Raw genomic sequence first — 20,675 nt, 5'->3', positions numbered from 1 at the left:
TAAACGTTAATTTTGTGTACTGTGTGTATTGTTCATGCAAAATGCGTATGTAATATGTACATATTTTTGTTTAATAAACTGTACCACATACTATATATTCCTACTAAAGTTGCCTTTGTACGTTACTTTGTAATACTTAAAGAGATGCCTGTTTTTATGAATAAATTTACTGTACAGTACTTCTTTTTGGCAAATAAACATGTACAGTTCGATTATCCGAACAAACCAGTTTTCCGAACACCCATGTCCCCCAATTACTTCGGATAATCGACGCTCTACTGTATTTAATTACGATAGCGTGTCTACTGAAAGTAACGTTTTTTTAAGCTTTATTGAACACGATACTTGATCTGCCCGTTCTCCTTAAACAGAGGTTTCCATCCCCCAGCTAGACCGTGGTCAAAATATTTTGGATGAATACGTAATAATTATTTTTTTAATGGTTCGAATTTTCGAAATAACGGAAAGCTAGCAATCTCAAATATCAATTATATAAATATGTATTTAAACAGTGTTTGTGGTTGGAGGACAAGATTTTAATAACCCACAATTTGGGTATTTAACACAAAGTCTTACACAACTTAAGATCGAGAATTACAGAACCCTAGCTAGAAATTCATAAGGCCGGGACGAGAATATAATAAGGTGCCTCCTTCAAAGAACTCACCCCCTCTGCTTGGGGTAATTATACAATTTGTTTAGTAATCCATAGCAATAATTACATGGATTTCATCTTCAGTGCAAATTTCACTTGCTAAAGCAAAATTACCCTGCAACAATAAGTTAGAAATGCGAATTTGACACTATTTATTTTCCTGTTGTATCGAGTAATGTGAAAGGCGTTGCTATGAAGTACACAGTTAGTACAACTATTGCAGCATAGCCTACATGGAATCAATAATACAATAATATTGCTAATAGAACCATATCATAAAAATGACTCACCTGCTTTAAATTAAGCAGTATACCGACACTAAACATTATATTTTAAGAAATTATATTATTAATAAATATCGAGAATATTGTTTGTGTTGTAATGCAGGTACAGTATGTATAATTCTTCACAATCGTCTCATGAAAATGCCAGACACGCATTTTTGTAAATCAAAAACTCCCCTCAAATGAAGTATTAAGATTTCAATCCTCCAACCAAAATTTTGGACTTACTGTTTATGTTGAAGAATACCTAGATATTACCCCCTCCAAGAAAAAAAAATCTCCGTCCACAAACCAAATTTTCCCTCTACAATATCAGACTTAATATTAACACACAAGAGTTGGATACCCCCCCCCCAATTTAATGCTCAGCCCCCCTAACTAAAATTCTCAGGATAATCTAAGATTTAACACTGATATTCAATAGTCGGATATTGCTCTCTCCCTCAACGTTTAATCCTCAATCCCCCACCAGAATTCACGTGTCAATTTAAGACCCAATGTGTAAGAGTTGGATATTTCCCTTCCTTAGTAATAATATTACCCGTTACAATTTCCTTGGCAGTCTATAATTTGGTATTTATGTAACAGCAATTAATAGTTAATAACGTATTCCAACTTGTGCCAAATGCTGTACTATTTCACATCAAATTTCGATCACAAAAAATCGCCCCCCCCAAAAAAAATCAGTTGCTGGACATAACTAGAGTCCACAAACTCACCTGTGGGCATCGGTACCTCAAAATACTTCATTTTCTTCATCTAATGGATTAAATATGGTGTACCTAAGGTGTTTACATTTATTTTGGAAAAATATATAAATGTTGAATTTTATATTACAATAAGGAAAAATCCCCCCCCCCCAAATTTCGATGGCGGCACCACTGGCGGTAACTAAAGTTTTACAGCTTGTTCTACATATAATATAGAGAGAAAGTGAAAGAACAAAATAGTGGATATACTTCATTCAATCAACCGAGGTAAAAGAAAAAGTGCAATGCACTTGATAAGTGCAATTTATGCATCCTCCTTTCAGTGTGTGTCCCTGCACCTTCCCACCTCATTATAGAACGCTGCAGTCAAGGACCATGTGGAGAACTAGGTCATTACGATGAACGAAATGGAAAAAAAAATAAAAGAAGACGGTTGTGGGATTTAACGTATTCACTTTGTCACATGCGGTAGCCAGCTAACGACGTACGAGAGCGACCTTGATTGTCTACCACATGCAAATCCTTTCCCCCCTCTCCCCCCGTAGGATACGCCAGCTCACAACGTGGTTATAGAACAAAGCCGGGGAACAATCCTTTTTACGACGTGACACTTTACAACCACACATCTTCCTCGAAACATGGCTTTTAATTGCTTCTTCGTTCTGCTTCTGGAAAATCGTATTAATTTTTGTTTTATACGCCACTTGACCTACAATTTTCGATCTTCATTTATTTTTTAACGTTCCAATTTCTCTCGGTTCACAGAGCAGTAAGTTACTCCCCCCCCCCCCCGGTCCCTCTCAACCCATTGATCTCACAATATATATTCCCTTAGACTCCGAAGCAGTTGCATATCCTTTCACTTGTGAAATAAGGGCTGTACGTTATCGTAAGAGTTTTCCGTCCAGAAATTCATAAGTGTGTCAATTGGTGTTCAGAAATTAGGCGTCACTGTTACACGCTTTACTCTACGCACACAGGAGCACTCTCCACAGTCATTCGGTAGCTAATCTCAGACCGTATCACTCCGTAATTCGCATTTGCTTATCAAGACGGATCAGCAGGTTTCTTTTTTAACCTCCTCCCTCTTTCAGATGTAATCTTTTGTGCTTGCAGATTCCATTATTTGATTACGGTGCTTGGGGAGGGAGGGAAAAAAACGTTGCTCCTCTTTTTAATGGTAAACGACCACATTTGTACACGGTGTTGAAAGATGTATGAATAAAAGATTTATTTGGTGTAGCTACTACACCGCGACCATGAGAAGATTGTGTATAAATCACTCTAATCCATGGTTGGAGAAAATTGTGTTTTTGTTTCGATGGCTACACCATTCTGGAAATGGGGCCTCCCTGATGGCGTAGTGATAACGTCGTCGCTTTGTAACCAAGGGGTCACGAGTTCGATTCCCGATGGGAGGCACATTGCACATTTGTTCTGATCCCAGTTTAAATTGTAGGTCAAGTCCCGATTAGCTTGTATATTATATACATACATAAGCTCACCGGACAAAAAATTAGTCACCCCCTGGAGACATCAATCTAATACCGAGTAACACCAACTCTGACCCTGATAACTGCCTCGATTCGGCGAGGTAAGGAGTCAACAAGGTTCTGCAGGTATTCCACATCCAGATGACACCACTCGCTGATCAGAAGATCACGTAAGACCTCCAAATTGCCGGGATGCTGATTTCGGCGTTTCACCCGCTGTTCCAAATAGTCCCACAAATGTTCTATGGGGTTAAGATCAGGCGATTTAACGGGCCAGGCGAGGTGCGATAGGGTGCCTGAGTGTTCATCAAACCACTCACATACGCATGCTGCCCTGTGAACACGGCAGTTGTCATCTTGGTAAATGGGGGTGTCCACAGTGTGCTTATCATGAAAATGTTGACTGAAGAGAAGCACCTGATCACCGAGGATGTTCAAATAAACATACTGGTTCATGTTCACGGTCACCTGAATCAGTGGGCCCTGTGCATAGTAAGAAAAACACCCCCAAAACATCACAGAACCACCTCCTGACCATGGGCACGCCCAAACACAATAGCCCCTTTTTGCCACTCTGACACATCCCTGGCTTTGCCCATCTTGACACACTATTCCCGTACTGGACAACGTCTTCCGCACTCGAAGTTACTGCTACAGTAACACAGCACTGATCCAGACATAATGCAACATGCCACTCCTCTGCAACGTCATCTATAGGGGTAGGGGCATCAGGAAACCACCTTGCTTTTGCACAGGGGTGACTAATTTTTTGTCCGGTGAGCTTATGTATATATATCAAACAAACAAACCATTCTGGAAACAAATGCAGTAACTCTTCTCTCTCTAGAACAAGAGAAAAGGGGAAAGAGAGGGAAAAGGATAGAGATAAAAAAAACGTACATGTTTACCACTGAAAATCCATCAGTTTGTTTCTAAACATTCGAGCATAGCTTCCCAATTTTCCTAATAATTACAGATGGTACAGAGACTGGACGAGACGAAAATTGGCACAATCTCGTCTCGTCTCTGAAAGAGAAAGCTAGTCTCGTTCTCGTGAGTTACAAATAGCTGTCTCGTTCTAGTCTTAATCTCGTCTAGAATCTAAAAATATAAAAGTCACAAAAATGTGTGTGTGTGTGTGTGTGTGTGTGTGTGTGTGTGTGTGTGTGTGTGTGAGTATGTAAGTATACATATAGTATAATGTTTCGAATCCCACTTTAAACTGAAGATTCATCTCTCACTGTGCAAAAAGTAGACCAAAAACAAAAACTAAAACTATCTTTTGGCATCATCCTTAATGTATATCCTAGCACCGTATGCAACGTGCCAATTCAATATGTGTTTCAGGTTGCCTGCCTCCAAGGATATGGATTCTTTTCATTCATAAAGGGCTACACCGTTCACTTTGTCTTATTAACGTCGCATCGTACCTCCTCCAAACCAGTTATACCGGTGTCTGTGCTCTCAAAGCTAAGGGTAACTTGACTTGTTTTCATATCGTGGTACAGTAACACCAATTCTTGAGAAAGGACTTCTAACCATCCCTCTCCCCTCGCTCAACGCACCTCCCTTTCATCTCCAGCTACGATCCTTCCATTCCACCCTTCCTTTAATATCCTCTCCCCGTGGTCTATTTCTCATCCCCCTACACCCCAAGTGCGTGAGTCATCACAAGGTTCAATCTTACAGCTGGAGCATCCCCTATCTCCCACGAAAAAAAAAAAGCTCCAGAAATTCAGTCCCACATCGGACTCCCCTTCCTTTTCCAGAATGCTGGAAAAGACACCGCAGCCAGCGTGCTTGGAATACTTTTTGGAGAAGAGCAAATAGAACATTCCAAGCAAATGAAGTTTTTTCTTTTCTCTTTTTAAAAGAGGCTACTCTTGCGAAATTTCATTAGCTTTTTACAAGCTTTTCATTACTTTCCTCCACTTTTCCCTGTTTCCCTTCTCGTCGATGTGATGGACTCGTTTAACGAATAGCGTGACCTTTCCATCTTTCATCGGGAAGTTCTTTCTCAAAAATGTTGTTCGTGTTCAATAAATGGTGGCGCTGTTCGGCATGTCGACAGTAATTTTGTTTTAAAATCTTCCAAGATCAACAAATACATCGATGTTTCTAAAACAAATTCCCAGACCATTGCACACTGTTTTAAACCACGGTAACTTTGTAAACAGTTTGTTTTTTCAGTTGAAATATGTAAACAATGAATATAGTTACAAGAAAAATATATATAAGCGTTACCTTAATGTAATTTGATTATTTGTGATTATGTAATTGATTACTTCTATTACTGGTCTATGTATGTTTGTAGCTATGTATGCTAATTGTATTGGTTCTGTTTATGTTTTTTGTGTGTAAAAACCAATATATGTGTATGTCTATCTGCCTTCTGTAATTGGAAGTTTTTACTCCGTTGAGGGCAGTATTTATATAAATAAATATTATTTATTTATAAAAATGGGACCAGATAGTTTTGTAATTACATGTTTTTTCTGTTGACATTTTTGAATCGAACTAGTGAAATATTGGCGTTTCGTGCCAATTTGACGATAAAAACGTGCATTTTACAACGTAAGTATGTGCCAACAAGTGACAGAAATAAAAAATAATTATTATTTCAGTGCAGTTGAAAGTAAATACAGCAAATTATAGCAATTTTCAGTTTTAATCTAATATGGTCTTGCTTTGCTTCGGATCAACAATCAGTGAACATGTCTCAATTGAAAGGCATCTGGATTATAAACACCGACTTCGTTTTCGACATGACTTGACAAGCAAGCTGAGACAGAAATTTAAAATCACAAAGGTAAAAAAATTCACATTTACACATTTCTCGTGACATGACCTGGAAATCAAACACGTGCTCTTTATTGACTGATAACAAAGAGACAATGCTACATATCAACAGCATTTTCTTCAGCGTTGTCGTATTTATTCTGTCTGATATCGATCTGCAAGGACAACTTTCGACATTGATTTTTCTTTTCCCGACTCGCAATCGCCATTTCGCTATGCAATTCAGCAATGCTGTACGCGTGATTCACAAACTCGCTTTGTTTACAACTTTCGTAACTCATTTTATTAACCAGACATGCAAATATTTGTATTTTTCTTATCTAGCGTTGTTTTTAACAACTTTTTTAGGCTTTTCGGGACAATGGGGATGGGTGATGATCAGATGAAGATGATAACGGGACTCCTATGCCCAGGGAGGGACTCGATCCTGGGAACTTCGATGACGAGATTGTACTCTACGCGCTCGACGACAAAGCTGGATCAGACATACGAGTTTGATTAATTGACTTGGTTTATTTTACCTCGCTTTTCTGCCACTTTGGCTAATCGCGAATATGAGGATGAGGGATGATATGATGAAATTGATGAAAGGACACTCACAAAGAACACCCATGCTCAGGCCGCGATTCGAACCCGGGACATCTGACATCCTAGAGCGCTGCGCTAACCACTCCACCACGGAGGCTGGTTCGAACGTACGAATTACTTGATGTACTTCACAAATCCCGAAGAATTACACTTCAACACTTTCTCCCGAGGAACGTCACAGCACGACAAGATACTTAATCTAAAGCAATGTCATGCTATCAGCAAAATGTAGTGTATATCAACGAGGATTTTTCTCGATCTTCTTTCTTAGGAGCTTTCAGACCGAGGAGACAGACGACACATGAGTTTCACGTCGAAGTGACAGGCAACACCGCCCCTTCAGTCTATGCGAACACCAGGCCGACGCGACACGTTGCACAATATTGGGAAAACGTCCCCGTCAGAGAGATAAGTGCATGTGTAGCTCTCGTGTCCTTTCGGTTCGAAAGGTTGCATTTATTTCTGAAGGTTGCTTTCCAAGATACATATTTTACTTGTCGCTTGTAGCTTCAGTCTGAAAACTCTCTTAAACTTCGAATGGAAGAATGAGACTACGTTCAGACTAGTCTGGAAACTCGATAGAAAGCTTAGGGAGCCTTCAGACCAAAACGACACACGTATCTCCAGTATGGGAAGAAAAAAAAAGAGAGAGGAGGTTCAGAGCATGCCGGAACACCAGACCGAGGCGACACATGCAATATATTGAGAAAACGACCCAGTTCGACCGATACGTGCAGCTTGTCGTGCTTATTTCTGAAGGTTAGTTCCCATGAGACACATGTCACTTGTCGACAGTCGCGTGTCGTTTTGGCGTTTGCAGCTTCGGTGTGAAAGTTCCCTTAAAAATCTAAACGAGAAACAGATCACATCATTCGAGTCGAGCGCGAGAAGAGGAGAGATGTCCATAAAATCTATACAAGACAGACAACGTTTGTTTTAAGTCTTCTTTAAGAAAATTTGGACCTGCCAACGTCATGCCTAGTAAACATACCCCGAACAGCACCTCACCATTTTCAACAGTTTATGTATCCGACACCATATTTTCCATATTTTCTAAAAAAGAAAAGCAATGCAGTAATTTCGTTAATAGCTAATATAATATACTCTGTAAAAAGTGAGTTGAACCTACTCTGTTTACATTGTATTTAAAGACAACGCGATGGAAAATATCACAAGATTCAAAAATGTATGAGTAATTTGCACACTATCTTAGCATGTTTGAATGTATATATTTAATACTTATTGAGTCTGGGGTATGTAAACCACATGTTAAATGTACAACTGCTTTTTTATGACAAAGATCTTACGTAAGGTTGCAAATATAGCACTGTGTCTATATACAAACTGTAAATAAATTAATTATATACAGGGTGTCATTTTAATGGCACCCACGGACCACAGAAACGTATAAAGGAAATAAAAACAAACTACTTTTCTTAGTAACCATTTTCTCGTTGGTGCGTCGTTTCGGTGCTACAGTCATTCAAAAAAGCCCGTTTTGCCGCGTGAATGCTGGCAACCACACACAAGATTTGATTGCATTTGAGACGTCATTTCCTGTCGTGAAGCGATACGTTCCAGGGTTGCCAGGAACACACATATTCTGTGAAAATGACATAGCTACAATCAGCCACATTATGTACCGTAAAACAAAGTAAGAAAACGCGTTCTGTAACCCAACAGGAATTGAAAAACTATACGAAAAATGGTAGCAAAAAAAAGGAATTCAAATGGAAGTGGAAATATCGAATTTTGTCTCAGCTTACATATCAAATATTTTCAAATCTCGTTGCCAAGTTGGCATTTACAATTTAGTCTATACACTTCGTCCTTCTGATACTCGTCTGTGACACACTGACCAGTTGACAAAATAGATGTCCTCTGCACGTTTCCGTGGTCCGTGGACGCCATTAAAATGTCACCCTGTGTGTGTGTGTGTGTGTGTGTATATATATATATATATATATATACACACACACACACACACACACACACACACACACACACACACACACACACACACACATATATATATATATATATATATATATATATATATATATATATATATATATATATATATATGAGTGTGTGTGTAAAGTCCAGAATACATGTACATAAACAGACTTATTGTTGTATTTTACTTGTAGTTAACTAAAAAATGAAAATAAAAAGATACATTAAGTGGTCTACTCTCAATCTCGACACCAAAGTTCACGGGTTCGAATCCCGGCCTGAGCATGGAAGATCTTTGTGAGTGTCCCTTCATCAATTCCATGCAATCATCACTCATCATTGTCGCGCCTCTCCGATAGCGCAGTGTTAACGCCTTAACCTTGTAATCAAAGGGTCCCGGCTTCGATACTCGGTGGAGGCACATTGCACAGCCGTTCGGATCCCATTTTAAACTGTACGTCCGGTCCCGATTGGCCTAGCTGTGCATCAAGTGGACTTAAAACACACAAAAAATGAATCAATTCAAGCATCCCTGTCGATGTTCATATCTAAAAGTGACAAGAAGGACGTAACCTAACAAAAGTTCAATGAACAACGTGGAAGTACCAAACATTCTTGAATCACAAGCACAACACTCACACACACACACACACATAATAAACAATTTAAAAGAACCGTTCGCTGTTGCCAACCATAAACGATTTGTTATCGAGCAACTGTTTATTGTTTAACGCCGGTACCTTTTAAGTGCTGATGGCGACACCTTGCCAATTAGCCGAACACACTACATACCTGAACCGTGTCCTCCCATAATTACGACACGTAAGGCCGTGGCTCGAACCGAAGGCGATTGGAGAAGTGGATCCGTCACGCGACGCACTCTTACCGAACTGAAAACTCCAGAGTTCATCGGAATCGCTCGCGAGATTCCGCGGGAACTCCGGAACAAACGCTCGGGGCACTTATTATCGTTGGTCCTTTCTCTACGCGTACGCACATTAACATACACAATGAGCTCACTCGCTCCAGGAACAATGTTTTATGTCCTGTTATTGTTTGAGAAACGGCGGAAGTCGAGATGCACGTGACAATGAGACTTCATTTCTTATTTCAAGAACGAAAAAAATTGCAACACAAGCGTTCTTGGCACGCTGAGCTTGGAGCGGGGTTGTACCGAACTATGTGACCGCTAAATTTCAGTTATCCACGATTTATGGCATGCAATTAACGTTCTCGCATGTATGCAGGTAAGAATGCCTGTACGATATTATTCAAGTAGCAACAGCTTTTTCAGTTTTGGGTCTGGCAACAAAGATTGAGACTACCGCTTAAACAATCGAGACGAGAATTAGGCCCGATTGAGACATAACCAATCAGAAGCGAGCCCTAGGTCACGAGTGCAGATCTAATGGCGGCCGAGTGAGATGTAAACAACGTATCACTTCAAATTTTTAAAAGTCGATAACTATTCCACCAAGAGGAATAACGTTTCCTGTATAAACGTTTTTAGGTACAAAGCAATGGCACTGCTTAAATACATACTTTATAACATATACAGTACAGTATACAGTAACGTATAAGGTATGGAAGATTATTTTAGTTGCTTCAATTGTAAACATCGTGCACTACCATAGATGGTACCTCTCGTGCTGTATATATTATACATCGTAATCGCAAAAGCTAACCGAAATATTACATGAAATGCTTCCGTGTAAAGTAGTGTCTGCTAAAATACTTTTGGAAGCATTTACAAAGCACTTATAATAGCAAAAATGTTAAATGAAATGCTTCCGTCTAATGTGTGCCTTATGTACTTAGTGTCCAAGACTTGACGTCTTGGACACTACATTAAATCATTGCACATTTCAATGGCTCGGATTGGACGGGATTACTACTGTAGTCGGCAGTGGCGGCGATAGGGGGGGGGGCAGTTGCCCCCAACTTTTTGCAACTTTTGCTCCCGCACTATGCTAAACTTTCCCCGTTTTTGCACCTTGCCCCCCAGCTTTTAAACCCAATCGCCGCCACTGATAGTAGGCCCAATTCCCATCTGAACGTTAAGTATACTTGATTTATCGATTTAGATTATTTTACGTCGGGTTTTTTCACTTTTGGCTAATCGCGACGATGGGGATGAATGGTGATAAGGTGGACTGGACACAGCACGAGCTCCAAAGACGCCAGAACCTCATTGGTCTGCAAAATGCAGGGTGTACTAATGTGTTAAATGGACTTAGAAACCAAAAGTACAGATCTTTCTCACCGCATGGCTCCGTTTCATTTACCCCCTTGGGGGATTGGAGTATCTCGTAAACGAGTGAAACCAGAACGTACGCAATAAGTTAACAAACAGAAGTTCTTACGAAACATCTTTACCGTAACTTTCCATTCTTTCCCCCATCCGTAACCGTGCCATTCAAAGGAACGGTTAATTGCTCCAGAAAACGAAGCCAGTCCAGTTCCTCCCTCCAGGCAACGAAAAAACAAGACTCGAGGCACACAATGACCGGATGAGACATCAGAAAACCATGATTAGGACCGCTATGCGTTCTCCATTCCATTCATTAACCAACCAAGTACACAAACGAAGCATGCTATTGGATGCGATATGTGAAATTTGGCTCAATAAGTATTCGCTTTGTAATGGAAGTTGAAGTTAAATCTTATTACCTTATATAATTTTTTTTAACTACTGAGTTATTTAATTCCTATATTTCCGAGATTTACATTCTCTGCATAGGGATGGATAGTAGCGAAACGGCACGAGAGTTGGAACAGCCTCGTCTCGTGAACGAGGACGTTGTCTGATCTCGATTTAGAAAGTGTCTCGTTCTCGTCTAAAAAAAACGCGATTGTTCATTTTACATTAAAATTGTTCATCTTACTTCAAAATTGCTCGTCTTACTTTACAATTGCTCGTTTTACTTAAAATTGCTCGTTTTACTTTAAAATTGTTAGTTTTACTTTAAAATTGCTCATTTTACTTTAAAATTTGTAACGAACCTGAGAGTTTAAGGTTTTATATTTGTAAGAAGTTAAGATTTATAAAATGTTTGTTACTTCAAATAATGTGCAAGTTGTCACAGATAACTATAGTTAGATTGATGCACTTGTGTTTGAAACTTGTATATATGTTTATAAATCGTCATAATCTGTTCGTGTTGACGTCACTTTCTCATCTCAGCAGAGGAAGTGAACCCACCTGAATGTTTCTCACCTGACGACGGACTGAGTTTGAAAAACAGGTGAAGGTGAAGAATCAATAAGAACTTGGAAACGGGGAGAATTCAAGTACAGATTTTGGGTTTTCGAGTTTTCTTCTTGCCGATAAGTTGAAAGTAAACAATTAATTATGTACTTTAACTTTCGCTATATGTGAGGGAATTGCCCAACGTTAGTATTGAATGTTCTAGTGTTTTATTGGTAAGTGATTAGGAAATATAAGCGATTATAAAACTGTGTTTTAACATTGAAAATAATGTTGTGTTTTCTTTTCTACTCAGCAAGCCCTGATGAGTGATGAAAACGTCTCATGTTCCCGACAAAAGTAGCAGCGGACTAACTTTGGAACGACTGGACTGATAATTGTTTATTTTGCTTTGCAACTGATTAGTTTTAATTTTAAAATAGCTTCAAACAACGCATAAAACCTATCTATTAATGATAAGGCATCCGCTTCTATATCTAAATAAGGTCGAATAGTAAAGCACTTTTTATTTAAGGACATAAACTAGCATTCAAGTTTACAAAAGCCTGTAACGAGACGAGGTCAGAGAAGAGTAAGTCTTGGTCTCGGATCGACAAATCTCGAAAGTTGTAGTTCTGATCCCGATTATTGAAAGAAGGGGCTTGCTATCCTTATTCATCCTTGGGCTGTATATATTAGACTATCACCTGTGCTATACACATACCACAGGGGTCAGAAATTTCTGGGTTAAAAATCTTTTAAAAATGTCAGTTGAAACACCGATTTGATAACTTGAGAGACGTATCGAAGAAACACCAAGTTTCCACAGTGTCGAGATACGATAAACATGACTACAGCTCAGAAAGACTAGATACCAGTGTGAGTGTGGACTTTTATTTTTATATCTTCAGCACATCCTTTCACACATGTAATAGCCAAGTCTAAACCAAACTCCGTGGCTCAACAGCCATTTGAGGGCCAACTTTTCGTTGGATAATGTGTGGTCAGCGCATCGAGTCCCATCGCCGCTGTTTTCTGGACTCGGATAATTTTTGTTCGAACTGACGGGGCAAATGGTTCAGCATAACGGATGCAAGCACACAGAACGCGACGGGAACCTTCCTTCTGGGGATCAAAATTTGTGGGCCTTTCCGAAACATGAAACGTGTATGAGATATGAAATATGTACGACCAGTAGGTGCCCGAACAAAGAGCGTTGGCATAGCAACCGTAAATTTGATTCTTAACACATTTTGGGCACCTATCAACTGAAAAGCGTCATGTTTGGTCGTTATTTTGTGTCCGCTTCGGTTGTTTTGTGATCTTGGCACCTCCGCGGAAGCTCAAAACAATTTTTTTTCTCTCACTTATCGCACAAGACTCTAGCAACATTCGTATTCCGACGTCAGAGCGGAATGCCTTCGTTGTTAGGTTAGGTTTAGGTCTCTTAGCACAAATACACTGCAAATGTATTGTTTATGCTATGAGAACTAAACCTAACAATAAAAGCATTCTATTCTGACGTCAGAACACGAAGGTTGCTAGAGTATTGTGCGTTGAGTAAGACCCTTCTCTCTGTTCAATGGCGAAGGTGACACATGCTGCAGTGATTCGGTTTAACGTTCCGGACGTGATCTGCAAGCGGGGACGATGGAATATCAAAGCATAATTCGCGCAGCCTTGAGGTTCGGATAGCAAAGGCGGTGCATGACCTCACGCTGTGCGTTCTCCTCACCCTGTGACCCCGGACGCAGGAATGTGACGTCACGGCATTCCGTTCATGACGCGACGCAAGATGGCCTGAAGGTGCGCCAGTTCCAATCGGTTCTTCTTGGTCACGGCAACGGAAGAAGAAGAAGAAGACCGAGTTCTTCCGCCGAACCCAATCAACGCCTCACCGAGGACACGCAAACCAATTCTTGGGCTCCGTTGAGAAAAAAGTTGGTTCTCCCCAAACCGTTCTCCGAAGATGATCGAGTTGGTTGCCACAAGGGTCTTTTACCTCACTTTACGCACAGATACGCTCATCGGAACAGGTCCTAACAGTGTTGCAGACAGAAGATAAAATCCCATAAAAAAATCACCAATTCGAATTATTTACAAAAATGTGAAATGTACGAGTGAGCGAATTTCAAACCTCGTCACCGAAGTACCCGGTTTATCTACGAATTTCAGTAGGCGGGAGAAAGCAATAATTGTCCCTCCCCTCGAAGGAGTAGTGTTAACGTCATCGCCTTGTAGTCCAGGGACCCTTGCCTCGATGTTGGTTCGGATTCCACTTTAGGTCCAGTCCCGATTAGCCTATCTGTGCATAAAGGGAACTTAAGCAAACTCGACGGAATAGCTCTTTATCGACAAAAAGTGCACTGTCTGAACAGTCCTCGAGACGTATCCATGGAAATGATCATATGAATGTTGGAAAATGTTAGTGAATTCTCCAAATTAGTGGCTAAAGTAGAAAATAGTTTGTAGCTTTTCAATAAGTACTGTCGTCTTCCTGCAGTTTAAATCCAGAAGTTTCAGCGACTTGGAAACCACATCCGAATGTGGCCAAAGCTATAATTGAACCCGAGTAGCCAGAGAAAATGTTTGTTAATATTTCCATGTTGTGTGCAAGGAAAGAAGGGGTTAACCCTTATTGAACATTGGTGAAAAAAAAATACTTAGGAAAGTCAACGCTAACAGAATCACAATAAGACTCTTGACACCCGATTAAAACGTAATACATAAATTTACCTGGTCAATCTTTGCCTTATTATTTCTTTAAATGAGTTCAGAAAAAAAAATCAGAGTATTTCATTAAATTAGGCACACACAGGAGATATACTACGTAGAACTGTTAGCGAAAAATGCGTTTGGCAGAGCCGATTCCACACAGGTAAAACAGCGAAAGCGAAAAATCAAGCGAAGCCAGGCCGGCTCGGTAACTTAGTGGTAGAGCAATGGCACGGAATGCCAGAGACCCGGGTTCGAGTCCTGGTCGAGCCTGCATTTTTCGCTAACAGCTCTACGTAAATCAGAGTATGTTGTGCTTTTACGACTACTTACAAACACACACACAATGTAAAAAGTTGATTCGAGAAATTATGGTGTAAGATCGTCAATTTCTTCTCATCCGACTAGACTTATAATCAATATCTAACTTTACGCAAGGTAAATTATTCAAATTTATACTTGAATGTTTTTCCCCACGTCTCATTGTTGTACTATACACAAACACATATAAACATGTGTGAGTGTGTGTCTATTAAATTGCAACGCCATCTTTATTTCTCATTCTAGGCACAGAACAGAAAGGTGACGATATGAATGCGCATGCGATCCCGAAAAGAAACCAGTTCGTCCCGTATATGAACAAGCACACTGTTAAATTTTAACGGTAGATTATTGTAAATATTAAGGTAACTTGGCTCGCATATACAAGCAATAATGAACCTAAAAGGCTCGCTTAAGAACATTCTTAACGTCGTCGCCTTGTAATCAAGGGGTCCCGGGTTCGATACCCGGTGGAGGCACATAGTGGTGCGGATCCCACTTTAAACTGTAGGTCAGGTCCCAATTAGCCTTACTGTGCATAAAGTGGACTTAAAACAACAAATCAACCAACCAACCAAGAAACATCCTTAAGCAATTCGTTAAACCCCAACTGTTTTCTCATCGTTATCTTTATGATTAATATTTATTAATGGTCTTTAGTATTTGTGCAACACTTCCCAGTAGAGTATCTGTACATTTTTAGTTAGTACTTACTGAATACCATGGACTGCTTTTACGGAGACCTTATTTTTATCTCGCTTGTTCTCTTTCCTTCGTTTTCCTTCCTTTCTCTTCATATGGGAGGGAACAAAGCGAAGAACTAAATGAAACCAGAAACGTTTCTACCTTGTTGATTAGCTACCCACTAATTTACATGTCAGAGTATTTCGCCGGCAAGCGGCGTGCTTCCAGCCGCTACATGGGTCTCGTTCGAGTGGCACAATAACTACATACGAGCTACGACCAATAGATTCATGGAAAGAGTAACATCAGAACTAAAACATAGGAAAGGAAGTATTTCTCAAAAGTCAAGTGGTTTTGTTTAAATTAACTTTGTTCTTACCGTGGATGGAGAATAGTTTCTACGCTGTCCCCCTCCAACCAGCAGAGCTCTCGGCAATCCTTCCAGTTTCCGTTCCTATTTCGAGGTATCTACTTTCATTGTTGACAGCGCACAACCGTATTTGCTGTTATCCCTTTTCATTGTTGAGAGCACACGCTCGGATTTCCTTTTATCCCTTCCGATCCTATGCCTTGTTCGGATCGACTTGGCGAGGGAGGGATACAGGGGTCGGTGTTGTCCAAAACACTGCAGTGTCAGTTGATTATGTTTGACCACTATGAGCCTTTTGCGATCAGGATGTTGAGGTAGCAAACCTGGCTACTAAGATAGGTAAAGTGTTCATCAGCCTGCCCATTTTTTTTAAACAATGTGCTGATCTCTGTGACGAAGTGGTTAACGTAACGTGCTGCAAAACAGGTTCGAATTCCAAGTAAGACATAGATGTGTCTTTGAATCTGTCGAATATATTTCATCATTTATCTTCATCTTCGCGACTAACCCACGAAGTAGAAAGGGAATGTAAAATGAATTAAACATAAAGAGAAGCAATTTGAAATTCAACAATTAAAATCAAAACGAACGGCAATACTTCCAACTGTACAAGGAATAAGAATGAACCGTTAACACTTAGAAGTCTCCCTGTTAAATTACAGAAACCAGACGCAACCGTTTTTTAAATTTAAATTTGAAATTTTTATCTTGCATAAAGATAGATAAAGATTATAAATCAAAGTTGCGTACACCATAAATAAATTTTTAAAACTAATTACAATTACATTAATTAAGTTAACTATCCCATGGCGGTTAATACTTGTCAGAGTATTTCGCCGGCAAGCAGTGTGATTGCAGCCGCTACATGGGTCTCGTTCGAGTGGCACAATAACTAGTACATACGAGCTATGACCAATAGATTCATTCTTAGGGTAGATGAATGGCAGCGGAAAATGACGGCCTTGGACCGTCATTTATCCAGTTGTCTCTTTACAATGTGGTAGGAATACGTGACATTAGATTACCCAACTAATCAAAGAGCTGGTATCTGAGTAGTCACGGATACACCTGGGGTGTAACAACAACCAGCCCTAGGCTGCTTGTGGTTTGTCCCCCCTCCCCCAACTAGCAAGCACCGACATCTTGTATGGGTCCTTCTAAATTTTCTCCTTATACCATGGTTTGTGCTATTTGCATTCTACAAATTTGGAAATGGGGAAACAATGAAAAGCTCATTAAAAAGTAACACAGGTTATATTTAAAGATTCGTAATTTGCATTTCTGGTTTTATAAAGAAATAAGTTTAGCATATTCAAGGAAATTTCAGATATGACTTAGTGTCTGAAGAACATCTTTAAAAGCGTACTATTCTGGAACAGAAAATTTCAGCAGTGTTTTACCAGAATATAAGCCTACAAGTAAAATAAAAAAAAAAGGTTAAGAATAATATTTAAAACAAATAATACCATGGACGTCCACAGGATTTTTTTCCAGGGAGGGGGTAAGCAAGGTAATTATTTTCCACGGAGGGCAAAGGAGACATATTTCTCCACACAATAGTGATGCAACCCCCAAAAAACACTGCTTCACTCTGAAATTATCATGTTACATCAACGCCCTGATGATAATTAATATAAATTACTGTGGCTGAAATGAAATTTTGTGTGAAATATATACTTTTCAGGTGGACATTCATTTTCCAGGGGGGCGCATCCCCCTCTTCCGGATGTCCATGATTTATACAGTATGCAGTATGTTCTCATAAGAAACAACTGTAATTTCAAATGATTCAACTTGAAAAAATAACGTCGTTATAAACTATGTATTACACATTATTCTAAGTAAAATTTACAAAATATTTATAATCCCCGATTGATATATGATAATGAAAATTGCGTCCTAAGCTTCAGCCCCCCCCCCTCCCCCTTGCCTACCCCTCGCTACGGGTCTCTTAAGAACTCAAAGCCCTCTGTACAAGTCCGTTTTCGTACAAGGGAAGTAAGTGACAACTAACATGGAAAGAAAAGGGAGGGATATCCACAGAAATAGCTTTTCCTTGCATTGTGAAACACAACAATCAAACCAAATCTTCCCTCTTACGCAGTTCTGTAGCTATTATCTCGCTAAATACATTCCAACCCCTCTGCTCCCATGTCGGATTTCGTAATTCCATCCAGATTAAGGAAGAAAACAAAAGAGGAAGGAGAAAGATAAGAACAAAAGCCGAGGGGAAAGAGCGTCTTCACAAGAATCCTAATGATTGATAGCAACCAACAATGACACCTAACCGGAGGGTGACTCGCTTGTCATCCACCAAACCCCATTTTCTCGTCCTCCACAGCGCTGACAGGAGCAGAAAGAGCAGACGATAAGGTTGAATAAAAGCACGTAAGAACCGTTCCACGAAGGGTAGATAAATGCGTGGATGATGGAAGGCAAAGAGGGCATCACTTTTAAGTGGTGGAAGTGCTCCAGGAGGGGGAGGGAGGGTCGTCGCTTGAGAATGCAGACCGGAAGTTCCCACATTCCATTGCTCCATATAGGAGACCCGAATTTCAACGACGCGCACGCGATAGATAGAGCACACGTACCGTCAGCGTGAAAGGAAAGCGGATCCGTCTTGAGATGCGAAATGCATGCGGGGTGTACGCAAATTTTTCAAGCAAATCTCGTGGATCTCGGTCGTCTCTTCTTTCGTGGTTGTCAGTAGCTTCAAACGACCGACTACCGCAGGGAATAGTGACGTCAAGGGTGGATGGAGCTCAGTTACGATGATAATATTAATCTCCTTTATCCCTCTTCCCAATTTCTCGCCATCTTTTTATCCCTTCCACTTTTCTATGTTCCAACTCTGACTTTCTTTCCTTTGCTCGTTTTGTACCTCCTTCTCCCTCTGTATCTTCAGTCCATTTCCCCCCCTGCCTCTATCTTTCCCTTTCTCGTGTATCTTTCTTTCCCATTTTTATCGCTCTCTCCTCTTCAATCTCCTTACTTACTTTCTATCTCCTTCTTCTTTCTCCCCTTTTCTTTCCACCTTTCTATATCTCGTTCTTTATCTTTCCATGTTTTATATTTCTCTTATTCTTTTGACGTTTTTCCCGTTCTTACTACCTTTTTTCCCTTTACTTTGTCCCCCTCTTTTTATTTCTTATTATTCTTCTTTCATTTTCTTTTGATCCTTAGGCTTCTCTCCCTCTTTATTCATCTGCTTCCCTGTCTCTTCCTCTAGCATTATTTCTTCGTCTCACTCACTCACTATGTGCCATTCTTGCTCTGGTATAAATAATTCTAAAAATCATCCCATGTAAACTTATTTGGGTGCGGAAAGGCTACTGCAAAATGGCCTCTGGTAGCTAAAACATTTTGCGGATTTTAAAGTACATTCTTGGGAACAAAGTTCAATATTTTCTAATGTCCTCCGGCTTTATTGTTTTAAATTATTTTCTCTTCTTCAAGAAGGCTGTTCCTAGGGAACTTACTTTCCTATTTTCATTTATTGACTAAAGGTACCGTTTGAAGTTTGAATTATTCTATAGGTGATTCCAACAGCCTGCATCCTGTTATTTTTAGCCTCCAAAACCAAATATGTTTTTACCAGATGATCTGGATTGTAAGAGAAAAGAGAAAATGACGACATTACATTCTGTATACTTGGTGCATATTCATTCTTTTCTCTTCAAATATTAACGACTTTCCTTTCTGACAAAAACACTCTTTCTTATTTGGGTAGTAGTATTATAAATAGTAAAAGCCTATTAAGCCCCCATAGTGAACTTTTAAATTGGGATCGCCTATACCTGGCCATACACACTGCAACGGAATTCAGTTTTTAGTGTTCTCGTGACGAAACGTTCAAGAGCTTAACATCATTCTAGCGATAATGGTCAGCAACCATTGAAGAAGCACAGTGGAATTTGCAAAAGCGTTTCTGTACATTCCTCGAGCATTCTTTCGACTCATGTCTGGGATTTCAACATGCAGCTTATCAAGTTTTACCTGCGCCCACCGCGAAACGTTTGCAAACTGACAATAACGGAAAACTCAGGAAAACATGAGAAATTTGTTTTGGATTGAAAAGGCGGCACGAACGGCGGCTAATAAATCAGATGGCTCGAAACGTGCTGCGTCGAAAAAAATCCTTCATGCAAAGCGAACCGAAATATAAATCAGAGTTAAGTACAGCTCTGGGAGAACAGAAGACAGTTTTCAGTGGAATACCTTCGCGCTTGCGATTCGCTTTGGTCAATATGATGTATCCACTCGGTGGAACGATGGTCTGTCTGTATTTGGGCGTTGGGAGTCCACGGACTGTTCTGTTCCACTAAGGATGGATGGTTTGGAAGGAACGATTCAAGTATCGTTGGTTCTTAATTTAAACTCGAAGAAGAATGAGTCAAGGCGGAATGAGCTAAGACGAGTAAAGTGCTCAAATTATAAACAGCAGTCTCGGTCTCAAGGTCAAATCTAGGTTTCGTCTCGAGTTTGAGTTTGTTATGAGTCCATTTTATGCACAGATAGGCGAATTGAGACTGGACGTACAGTTCCAGTGGCGTGCCCAAGGGAGGGGGGTCATAACCCCCCATTGGCCTAGTATTTCTAAAAAGTAGAACGTCAAAGACAGGAAAGCTGGCAAAATGAGGACTACCCTGGCTACCAAAAAAATATACGTAACCCGCCCCTCTCTTTTGATTGATTGATTTAGTTTATTTTACTTCGCGTTTTGTGCCTCTTGGCTAACACTGATGAACAAATTTAAACTTTTTTTTGCTCCTTTGAACGAAAATAGGTGATTATTTATAATTCGACCCCGCTGAATCCAAATCTGAAAGTAGAAATGCTGTATCACCTATTGTTTTCTTTGGATTTTCATATTTTGTTTTTAATAAAAATTTAATTCCCTTTGTAATAATTCA

The 20,675-nt window shown here is 39.9% G+C and overlaps 1 protein-coding gene across 4 annotated transcripts in view; it reads right to left on the bottom strand.

Moving 5' to 3' along the window:
• PDZ-GEF (PDZ domain-containing guanine nucleotide exchange factor) overlaps nt 1-20,675 on the bottom strand; it is a 483,761-nt gene that overhangs the window by 350,248 nt on the left and 112,838 nt on the right. The window contains exon 1 of one of the 4 annotated variants that reach the window (XM_083131070.1): nt 9,278-9,296. The exons of the other annotated variants lie outside the window; for them this stretch is intronic. The gene's annotated coding sequence lies outside the window, so the exon portion shown is untranslated. Of the gene's footprint in view, nt 1-9,277; nt 9,297-20,675 lie in introns of those variants that run through there. 4 annotated transcript variants of the gene reach the window in all.

Source organism: Lepisma saccharinum, chromosome 11 (assembly GCF_977018435.1).
Source record: "Lepisma saccharinum chromosome 11, izLepSacc3.1, whole genome shotgun sequence".
Taxonomy (NCBI): domain Eukaryota; kingdom Metazoa; phylum Arthropoda; class Insecta; order Zygentoma; family Lepismatidae; genus Lepisma; species Lepisma saccharinum.
The sequence above is the reverse complement of the archived record's forward strand: the minus strand, read 5'-3'. Positions and strand labels throughout refer to the sequence as shown.